Below are 11,682 nucleotides of genomic sequence, written 5' to 3' on the forward strand. Positions count from 1 at the left end.
TAAGTTGCGGCGTAAAACAGGTATGGATGTTTGAATCTTGTTGTAAAAACGGTCTGTCGTATCTAAAGCAAAAATTAGATATTTCACAAACATAACCTCGGACGCTGTGCTGTAGCTCGACGCACGTTCTGTAGATTCCTGGATAGACGTCAGCGGCGAACAGTGCAGAGTGAAAAATTAATTTGCCTAATGTCAGTACAAACAACCCCTCCGTTCAACGACTGCTGGCTCGTGGCCATAAATACCATGCTCCGAACAATCAACGATAAGCCTAGAACACACATCATGCAGCCCAGGGTCACTTTAGTAAGTGTAGGCAAAATCGAGAAGTTGCTTTTATTTTCAGTAATTCTCCTTTCAAGTTTCCCCCTTTCAGGAGGCAAAATTAGCCTAGATTAAGAGCTTATCGCATGGAAATGAAAGCTAAGAAATAGAACATTTTGCGTATTCGTTGTATTCTTCCCATTTATGAGAGAAAAATAAGTATCAGCTCATTAAAACGGTAACTGAATTTATATTTCAGAGCCATGGCGTGTTAATAGCTACAGTTGGTGATACGTGGCAGGTGAGTAAGAAACTCAGTGCAAGAACAATAATTTTATTCGATTGAACTGATGCAGCATGCGTTTGGGATAAACAAGAGCACAAGCATGAAGGCTACTCCTGCAGCGCTTAAATCAAATATTGGTCTCGGCTCATTCATAGCAGGTTTTGGCTCCACTGGTGATGACAGAGAGGTGGCGCTGTAAAACTCGTAAAATGAGGGAAAGTGCGCAAATGAGGATTGTTAGAAGCTAGATAGAAGCCTTTATAACTGACAAAACACATGTTTATTTTCCACACGTGTGGCATGTGCGTATTTTGTTGCATGTGCAATATTTGTTTGAGCTGCAGGTAGTTGTTGTGTAGTTTTGTTGCACAAACTTGAACGACACTGCAAAGTGCGACCCATAGGTATCTAGACACTCAGTACAGACCTCCGTTAGGTGCGTTTTCTTGAGCTCGGTTCTTTTCAACAACAAAAGCTAAAGAAATGCTAAATGCAGCTCAGATATATTTTGCACATTTAACAAAATGTGTTAGTGCTGCAATGGTGCTAAGTATGCGTGCATTTCGTCAATTAAATAGGGAGATAACAAACCTCCAACATGCCTCATTTGTCTTATTTTGATAATTTTGAGAGCACCGAAAACCGCTTAAAACGTAGAGGTATTAACACTTAATATCGACGCTGCATAAGCAGCTCTCCTTTTCTTGCGTTAAATGGTGCACTAAAGGTTGAATAAACACTACACGCGAGCAGGCATGTCAAAGAGAAATATTGTTTTATGAGCTGCGTTTTTGGGTCATTCTACTCGCTCCAACAATTATCGCTATGAAGAAGGCATACTGATTAATCATAACTGTTTTATCTTCATAATGAGTTAAAACTTGTTTTTATATCATTAACGAGCGGACTGTACAGAACCCGCAAACATTGCAAAAAACGGCCAGTGGCCGCTCAAACGTGGGACCTTCGCCCTAAGGGACCACATAGGCCTACATGACACCACCAAAAAGGAAATACCGGGCTATCTGAAGGGTTAGAAGCAACGCAGGTCCCACAGAACCTTCAGATGTACCCCCTCCTACGTTACATTCGAAGGAAACACAATGCCTCGCTGGAGTGAAATGCAAAGCTGTCTTTTCTAAACAAATTGAACGGGCCGCTGCGTGACTAATCTAAAGCAACCAAACCACAGAGAACGCGTCCCATTTTCTACTGTTCCCGCCCCGTTGTTGAAGAAAGCATAGGTAGGAGTGAGGAAGGAGTAAGGAGTAAGGAAGTAAGCAGACATTGCGGTTTAATTTCGGAGTCCTGTCGAATCTTTTCGTCTCCGTAGCTTATTTTAAAAGCAAAATTTAACTGCAACGTTACCTGAAGTCGAGCTGATTCCCTGTCCCGCACTGGTTCACAGGGTGGCTTTATGCCCACCAGGAGCCATCCTCTTTGCGATGGTAGTTTTCAATACAGTGGATGAGTATTGCTCGTCTGATTATTCGAGACCTTCACTAAACCAGCGTGCTACACGTGCAGCTCCCTAGTTATCGGCGTAGTTTGTTTAGAATATGTGTGTCTGCGTTTTCTAAAGCAAAACGCAATATTTTTCTTCAGTAATCAGCGTCACACAACAATGCTTTGTGTTGAGGCAATCTTCATCTGGGGTAATACAGCACTAAATATGCTACTGCCTCGAAGTCATCGCAGTAGCCTTATATACTGGCACGCGGAGTACCATGTCATGAAATTGCCTCAGCCCCTACATTTAAGCTGTGATATTTGAAAAAAAAAAGCAATCAATTTACAAAAATATAATGGAACCCCTCGGCTCCAATAGGACAAGGATGTCTGCATAAATGCCAATAGTAACTGAATTCAAGAGAACGATCTGAAATAGGCCGCTGATGAATAACAAGTTGTTATAGCTCGGTCCGCGTCTCGCTAACGCAAGCAACAAATTGCACATTACAGCCAATACGCAGTGAGGGCGGAGTAGTCAGGCGAACAACGACAGGCCGTTTCGTCGGATTATGCCAATTCTTTTAGCCAAGGCTATAGGATTAGTGCCGAACTGTGCATGCGCTGCCCGGATTGTTTGTGTTTAAAATCATGATGACGAATTGTATCAAAAGTGTCGTCATTCATATCACCTTCCGTGCAGCCAACATGGCATCAAGCAAGAAGCCCTAAGCACCATTTTTGAGTCCTTGCATTAAGACTGCGACTGTGAGTGCAAAAAAGGTAATAATATGAGCGTCCGAGTTCATAGCGAGCAATCAGTGGCCACAAGGAAGGAACATGGCCTTCGAGACTACCAGCCCTAACTTTTGTACTCATTTTGTGAACTCACAGGGATACAGTATTCTCTTTCTGTACAGGAAAACCATCTCAGATTTAGGCGAGATGTCGGCGATCAAAGCGGCATCAAGACAATCTTTTTTTTTTTTCAGCGTTGATGGAGCACTTTGTCGGAGAAGGAGATTGAGCATTCATAAGAAAAATAGAGATAAAAGGGCACATTGAGTTCCTTTTGATTGATGCCCTGAATCCCTGAATGCCCTGAATTTTGATTGATGGCTGAACTGGCAATCAGCATCTAGGCAGCAGCTGTGGCCGCCTAAGACGTTGTGCTAGAAATAAATTACCTCTAGTTTCTATTTGTTTCTTTCAGAAATGGCATCAACGCGTCTGCTAAGCACGAATGAATTACTTTATATCCCCACCAAGGAACAGAGCAATTGCAAGGTGACTGGAAATTAACACAGTAATATCTACACCGTACATAGACGGGAACTAGTACCATTGAAAGGCTTTGTAGAAAGAAAGATATGGAATGCTGGTCATCGACCTCCCGTGTAATGTTAGACCCTCCCCTTGAGAGCAGGCACACCAGAGAATGTAAGCTTACAAACAACAATCCACGCAGAGCGATTAGCATCACTTTGAAATGCTCAGCACACACGTTCTGTAAGCGAAAACGTCGTCTGAATAAATATGCTAATACTCTAAAGTATCTTGGGTTGCCGCGTATCGTTAGGTGCTAGGGCGCAATTATTTGTGGGCATTTCTAACTCACAGAATGTGCGTAACCGAATATTATAGCCATTTTTCATAAAAAGCCATTGTCCGGTGGCCGGGCTTCGCACTCGATAGGGAAACTGGACAATACTATGTACGGTGTCTCCATGTAGATTGAGGGCATTAACCGCGGACGCATGATCGCAAAACACCGTAACGCGGCGAATAGCGACCAGCTGCTCTCGCTTATGGAGAAGTTCTTTTATTACCGGCGTCATTTCACGCCATTTTGCCGCTCTATTTCGAGGCTTAGAATCTTATATCAAAGACGCGAGAATTGTATTGCATCTTTCTCTACATCAATGCTCTAGAATACGAACCCAGTTAGCCAGAAGTATGGGATTCCATGCGTATCTGGCACGCGAGTTCTTTTTTTTACGCCACCGTAGTGAGAGAATTCGTGTGTTTGGGCGGTTTGTTCATATCCATTTTGCATTGCGCCAAAATTTGCCGCGCCATTGCGAGGAGAGCGGGACAAACCCACCAGACTCCTTTGCTTATTGTATTGTTTTGCCTAGAGCGTATTCCGTGAAATTTGTTATTTCCTTCAGGGTGAGATACTTCTCGTTCATTTCGTAAAATAAGGATTCGAAGAAACAGATTGGCAGCATACAAAATAAGGTGTCTTGAACCTGTGAACTTAAGTAATAAGATTTATGTCGAGTCTCTTAAGAGCTTCATTCTGTGAACTACTCTCCACGTGCACAGTAAAGGCAGTGCCGTAATGCTAAGCACGAAATTACCAATCTTGATGCCAGGCACAGAATAGATACGTCGCTTTTTCGTACTCTAGCTCACGAAGGACTCTGACCCGGAAAGGGGAGAGAAAATTGCCGCTGCACGTTTTAAGCCTGAAGAGTGAAGTTGCAAAACATTACACTCCTTCATTAGCTTGGACCTTCCCTTCATTTCCTTTTATGTTTATTCTCCAGAATCCAATATCCGCATGTTTTATTCGTTTTCAGTTTGTTTGCTTCGCTAGATTCGGTACCCTTCTCTATCCGCCTATCTCTTCAAAAACTTCACCCAAACGCAGTACAGAATAAACGAAAAATCACATTAGTACGTCAGCGCTGTTTTCACGTCGGCTAAATTCAATCAATTTCAATAAAAATCTTTTCTCTTCAGCTCTCTCTCAGCCCTGAAAGGTCAATTCCTATTCATTTATGCTTTGCGCTTAAGACGAGGTTGTATCAACGACGCTACAATTGAATCAAGCATGTACTATGCATAAGACACTTCTAACAAAAAATTGGCACTCGACTATTAGAGGTCTGGAAAGGTGATACTGGATTATTGACACGGAGAGCTCGCAACCGTTTGAAGAGTTCGCCTTAGCACATTGAACTCCAGTTTTCTATGCGTGCCTGCTACGGAAAAGCACGCATTGACTCTCATAGGCGCTATAAGAACGCAGCTATGATTACAAGCTTTTTAATAACGCCTCAAAGTGAATAACCACCCACAGCTATCCTTCTCTTCCTGATCATGCTATGATATCAGTTGTACCCTTGGTTCCTCAACCCTTCCATAGCTGGGAAGAAGAAAGCTTTCACACATGTCATAACTCACATCAAATGGGCTATGCGTTTTCCGCATCCATTAATCATGCTCTCTGGGGACAAGGCGACTTAAAGACTGCTCTACTGCAATTGTTCAGAGCGTGCCAAGCTCTTAGGTTTTGTGATTTTCTTAGATTGTGTCTGTTCCCAGCTGTAGGGGCGCCACAAGCTAAAGAAAATTTATAGCCTAGAAGTCACAGCTGCATGCGGGTCTGCCATGGCACCATCCGGTAGTATAAATACCAAGCGTTAACTCAAACAGTTTTCAGAAGTTTCTGTAAACGAGAGGGAAACGTACTGCTTCGATTCCACAAAAGCACATCTCACCTCACCAAGGAACAGAATGCATTCATCTTTTTGGCCTAAACACGACAGGACAGGGAAAGAAAGACAAACACGCGCGCCCATGGCCGTCTGTTTTTTTTTCTGTGTCCTGTCGTGCTTGCGCTAAAGAGATGATGCTTCGTCAGAAACAAACTAGCCCAACATCTTTGTCTTGTAGGAAGAGAATGCCCCATACAAATCGGTTGCGAGAGCACGTTGTTTTACACCTTCAAATATAAAAATAAAAACTGAGTTCATTCGTGCAAATATGCCGTATCGAAGCTTTGAAGGGACGCATTTTAAAGATTTCTGCGCGTCTGTGCTGTCATAGTTCGTGAAATAACCCTGAACAAGCAATATCGTTCTACGCCGCGAACATCGTGATGCCCGGCTTTTGCTGGAACTCACTAAGGGAAACGCTACCAACGTTGAAATTCAAGGAAGCTCTGCACCAAAATTTTGATTCATATTTACACTTAGTTGATTCTCCCTCATTTCGCTTCCGCAAATCTGAAAACGCCGTCAGTTGCAAGCGGAAGAGATGTCGCAACGTCTTCGGCTTATAGCTAAGTGGAGAAATCGTCTTATACAAAAACTATTTGAGTGGCATAAATTGAACGAATTAGATTGAATGCTCGCAGGGCGACGCTGAAGACAAGTCTCCAGAATACCAACATTGATCGACAGTAATCGCTCTGCTCTGGTGCGAGGCAAGGAGAAAGCCAGCATCAATACCGTGATTTCTTTGAAGTCAAGGTCTCAGGGCTTCAGTGTTGGCTGGCTGTGACTGATTAGGAACGCTTCACTTCCGACATATAGACGGAAGCTCGAAATAACCGATTTGGCATGCAAGTCGTTTCTACTAGTGGCCTTTTGGTTTTAATACATTTGATTGTCTTTTTTTATTTTTTGACAAAAGTCAAAACCTTGCGGTTTCCTGTTGACTGGCGCCGTGCTGATACACGGTACCCTTTATCTGACAGTCATTACACAAGAGATATTTTATACACGCGGACAGATCAGAAAGCAGCCCGGGGCCCAGCGTCAAAACATTTGCGAGTTCAAGGAAAAAACTTTTACTTCGTTTCCTTCTTTTTGCGGACCGTTGTTGCGTAGAGAACTCAAGTTGCTTATTTTGTTGCTGTCCAGCTAAGAAAGTATTTGCAGTTGGTCTTGGTGGCTATAATTCTGACAAGTTTCCTAATTACTTTTTAATGCTCATTGCCATTCATACAAATGGCTAGAAATGCTGTTAATACCTCCTGCTCCATGTTTCATTTGCTCGCGTTTTTTTTTTGCTAAATTTGTTTTCTCCTATCTGCTATTGGTAGCAACCATCTGTAATGCCACGACCCACTGCTAACCGTCACTGTAATTTTCATCATTGGTGTCTTAGGTAGGAAAGGCGAAACTACCGAAGAAAACAATATATTCTGAAATAAATAAAACATCGAAAAGTAACGTAACAAATTACCACGCATACTTCATTTCGTTCACGCCACCTAAACAAGAGTTGATGCCAACTAGGTATTTGTTTCCTTCCAGTGTTTCATGCGCCATGTTTGCGTGAGGAAATTTTTGTTGTCATCACTTACACAGATACGGCTATAATAGCAAGAGAGCGTAAAAGGCGCGGTGAAGTGTGCTTTACGAATCTCACCGCGCGTGGATTGGTGGAAACGGCGTTTCATGGCACCAGCTTTATTATGACTGAACACCGCAATTGTGTGCGTACATAGTAATTTTTACGACTATCGCTAAAACCCTTTTACTATCTTAATTCACTCTCTGCTCCACACCAACATAACGTTTTTTTTTACGAGCAGTGTGGACAAGGCTCCGCCTTGGTGCAAACTACGAATATACCTGAAGCCCTGCCGTTGTCGCATGCCTCTGGCAGACTATCGGTATTCACTTCATTTGACTGGTGTAAACAAAAAAAGCCTCATCAATGTGTTGTGCGCGCTATGGCTTACGCTTTGTAGCCTTGCCTCCGGCGGCAGTGGCTCCGACCCGGCTGGCAAGCACCGTCGCTGCCCCTGACGCGCCTGCAGACTTCCCCCCAACACAGGTCAACGCACCCAACGTAGTGAGCCTGCATGCGCCTCACGAGAATGGGACAGGCGTGACGACTTTCCTGGGGAAGCTGAGCACGGCGCATTCTGCCGAACAGCGCATTCCTGTGGACCGACGGAAGAAACACCGAGTGGCGGCGACGGCGGAAGGATGACGGCGCCAACTCACCGCCCGCATGCACCTGAGAGGCCCGCGGCAAGCCAAAGAGTTCGCGACTGAAAGGCGCCATGATCCCCCCTTGCCTGCACGTGTTTCGGTGGTGTGTGCGCGGTCACGTGCTGAGGGCGGAGCCTATGAAGAAGCTCAAGACTTTAGACTCGATCAGCGACCGGGGGTTCCCTGGCTAGGTGCCTAGGGAAGACGAACTGAACAAAAAACGGCAAGTAAGCGGAGCGACGAGGAGGACCAGAGAGAGCCAAGAGAGTTCCGTCCGGGCGGCGGAGATGGACCCTGAGCTGCTGAGCCCTTCCATGGCCCCGTGGTGGAGCTGATGCCGCCCCTCCACTCCACAAGAAGCCCCGTCTCGTCACCGGGTGAGCAGATCGCCGACCCCCTTCAGGCAGCCACAGCTGACGATTAAATATTTTCCTTATCAGTCAGTTGTGATGTTGGCTCGTTCACTCCCACCCTCTGCACGAATCCCAGACGGCAACCCACCGGGTGGCGAATTGTGACCCCTCATTAGGGCCGTGACATCAATAATAATTTAATACTAATCATCAATACTAATTCTGAAGGTCTTCATCAATAGAAATCAAACAAAATGTGCCAGGGATAAAAATATTTTTCTACAAGCCTATCACAGAAACTATAGGAAGGATGCGGCTCTATTTGCATCTTTACATAACAGGAATAACTTCCTCTCTCAAGTCAAAAATTCGCCATTGCTGTTACCTTGCCAAGTCCAACTATTATGCTTAATACCTCATTACCGTAACACTGCTAGCAGTTTTTTTACTTCCTATACAGGCTTGCTCATATTGCATATCTGATTTATATGATTCATGTGTCAGGAAGCCTTATCAAATTTCCCAAAGCCCTCATGTATTTAACTACAACTGCAGCAGACTCGTATGAAATACAGGTTCAAATATTATTGGACGAAAGTTTGTGCCTTCTTTTATAGGAGGTACCGTTACAGCCTTGAACTCTGGTACCTCTTTGTGTATGGTTTATGCAATGCGTGCCTTTTTTCATGAATAAACATACACAGCCAAACACAACTGCAGTCCGAAAAAAGTTCAGCGCGTTCCACCACGACAAAAAAAAAACTACATATGAGGATCAGAATTGAGCGCGTGCAGCATCCAATGTTTGATATGCAAGATGAAGCGGTGAAGAAAACAGCAAAGCTATCGATCAAAATACCTTGTGTAACCGCAGGCGGGGATGCCTATGTTGTTTCGCGAAACGACATCGATCTATTCTCTCTCTTTATTGGGCAACATTGCCCGAAGAATGCGTCTGCTTTGAAACTCAGATCACTCCGTCTTCCCGCAGTCCTGGATTTATGGAAGAATCTGCGATAAGTGGGGCCTTACTGCACGTGCTGTATTCTTGGACGACAATGCGCGTGGAGGGCTTTGTATATCACTATAGCCGATGAAAGCAACGGCTAAGAAATATCTCCCCTTTGGCCCACCTCGGCCTTCCACGGCTCCGTCACCGTTCGTCCGCGCCCTTCACTTCCTGTGCAAAGAAAATAAAAGAGCAGAAGTACAAACAGAATCATAAAAGCAAGACCTTCTAGGGAAAGCTCTGCCCTCGGTCTTACAGTGTTGATGATGCAACGGCTCTTCGCTGCTACGGTTTTCCTGCGCGTATAAAAAGGCCTCTTCTGGCAAAGAGAAAGCAAAGCAAGTAAAGAAGCAAAGCGCAATGCGCCAAGCGGGCACTCTTTGATGGCAGCTAAGCGAGGCCATCGGCATCTTTTCATCTCTGTGCCGATGAGCGGATTTAAAGGAAATAGATGCCCATGACTAATTCCACGACGGAAGGAAGCTAAGGCAAGCATAGGTTGTCGGCACCACATAGATACAACCGCGAAATCTACTTGTTTCTGCCGGTACCAAAAAACAAAGAACTGGGCCGAGCGCAAATGGCGCTCGTTGCACCTCGCCCTGATGTAGTTGGCACAGTAAAGGCAGGAAGGGCTCAGGGATTGAAGTAAGCTCGTCAACGAAACGCGGTGAAATGGAAGACCCATGACAAGATGTGTGGAGCGTTGGCCATAGAGTATGCAATGATGGATCGCATAAAATTGGAAGAATATTCAGGATTTACGAAGAATGTACCGAAAGGTAGCGAGCGAACATACAGATGGCCAACCAATGCCACAACGCAGTGTACACTACTTATGACCGAGATCGGGTCGAGTTGTACAGGGTTTAAATGCAAAGAAACACTCTGGCCAGGAGAGACATAGCCTTAATCGACGTAATTTTGGCATTTTTATTTCAATACTAATTATCTCAGCTGCGTAACCACTTGCTACTAGATCCGGACAAGAATTACACGCAGATGGATACCAAAGTTTACTTGTGCAACTCAGATAGCAATGGGCTACTCTCCGTTAATTGTGAGTTTATTAGTGAATAAAATAAATTTGGATATCCAAAACTTCCTGCCTGTTTTATGTGCATGTGATGAAATTGAACTTTACTTTCTTAGTTACTCGAAAAATGCACACTGGCATATCAAACTAAAAATGTTCCATTGCTGAAAATTTACAATACCTAGCTTTAACTTCCGTGATCTCGGCGTAATCCTGCGGCAGAACAAATATGGATTTTAGAATGTGCTGCGTTTTACAGCGAACTATTTGCGCTAAGAAATAGCGAGAATTAATTTCGAGTAAAGGGCGGAAATGAAATTTCAGCTCTCAAACACCGTTTTTGCAAAGCATGAGCCGAGTACAGCACAGCGAAAGAGTTCTCCACTTCCGCTCGCAGCACACTAAAGACCGTTACAGGTAGTGGTCAGCTTGGAATCCTTTGCAGAAATTCCGCTAGCGGTGTTCAAGTGACACGACATAGTCGGATTTATTCGGAATCTTAAATTTAGTTGCATTCTTGCAGAGACTGTAAAGATAGCTATGGGGCCTCATCTTCAATTAATCGCCGTCACCAGTGTTCTCTCTACAACGAACGGGGCGGGGTGCATGCGTTGAAATAGTGCGTTTGTTAAGCATACGCACCAAAAACCTACAATCACCCTTTTTATCGTTATGAGTTCTAGCATTTTTTTGTGCCTGTTTCCGCTTACTCCGTGCATTTACTACCCGCGCGCACTATTTGAACGTCAGTGGGCCTCGGCCCTTTTATGCGAAGCATATTACTAGAGGTACACTACAGCCCTTCGCCGTGGTTACACGCCGTGCACACCACGTGGTACAGTGACGTCACACCACGTGACATACCACGTGACACATGACGTCACGACACAGGAAGACGGAGGCACACTACAGCCCTTCGCCATGGTTACACGCCGTGCACACCACATGGTACAGTGACGTCACACCACGTGACATACCACGTGACACATGACGTCACGACAGAGGAAAACGGAGGTCCACCTCGCGCCGTCGCTGTGGTTGCACGCCGTGCAGACCACGGACGCCCATTGAAAGGACGCCCCAGTTCAACTCCTATTTGTAAAATATTACCGTTAATAGTACACTGCAAAAAGTGAATGAGGAACCGGCGAGATTCGAACTCACGATCTCCTGTTTACTAGACAGGCGCTTTAAACAACTAAGCCACGGCGCCGACGGTTGTACCTCGGAGGTACACTACAGCCCTTCGCCGTGGTTACACGCCGTGCAGACCACGTGGTACAGTGACGTCACAACACGTGACATACAACGTGACACATGACGTCACGACAGAGGAAGACGGAGGTCCACCTCGCGCCGTCGCTGTGGTTGCACGCCGTGCAGACCACGTGGTACAGTGACGTCACACCACGTGACATACCTCGTGACACATGACGTCACGATAGATCGCCGTCACGCGCTGGGAGAGGGAGAACGATGCCATCGCACAGACACCGGAATGTCCTCGAGCGGCATTCCCGCGCATTTCGAACGCGCGTTCACACTCG

The 11,682-nt window shown here is 45.1% G+C and overlaps 1 non-coding gene across 1 annotated transcript; it reads right to left on the reverse strand.

Annotated features, from left to right (window-relative positions):
* Positions 1 to 11,274: 11,274 nt before the first annotated feature.
* TRNAT-AGU (transfer RNA threonine (anticodon AGU)) lies at positions 11,275 to 11,348 on the reverse strand. The gene has a single exon. It is a non-coding gene; the product is annotated as a tRNA-Thr (tRNA).
* Positions 11,349 to 11,682: the final 334 nt, after the last annotated feature.

The sequence above is a fragment of the Amblyomma mixtum genome, chromosome 1, assembly GCF_055824585.1.
Source record: "Amblyomma mixtum isolate Tamu chromosome 1, ASM5582458v1, whole genome shotgun sequence".
Lineage (NCBI taxonomy): Eukaryota > Metazoa > Arthropoda > Arachnida > Ixodida > Ixodidae > Amblyomma > Amblyomma mixtum.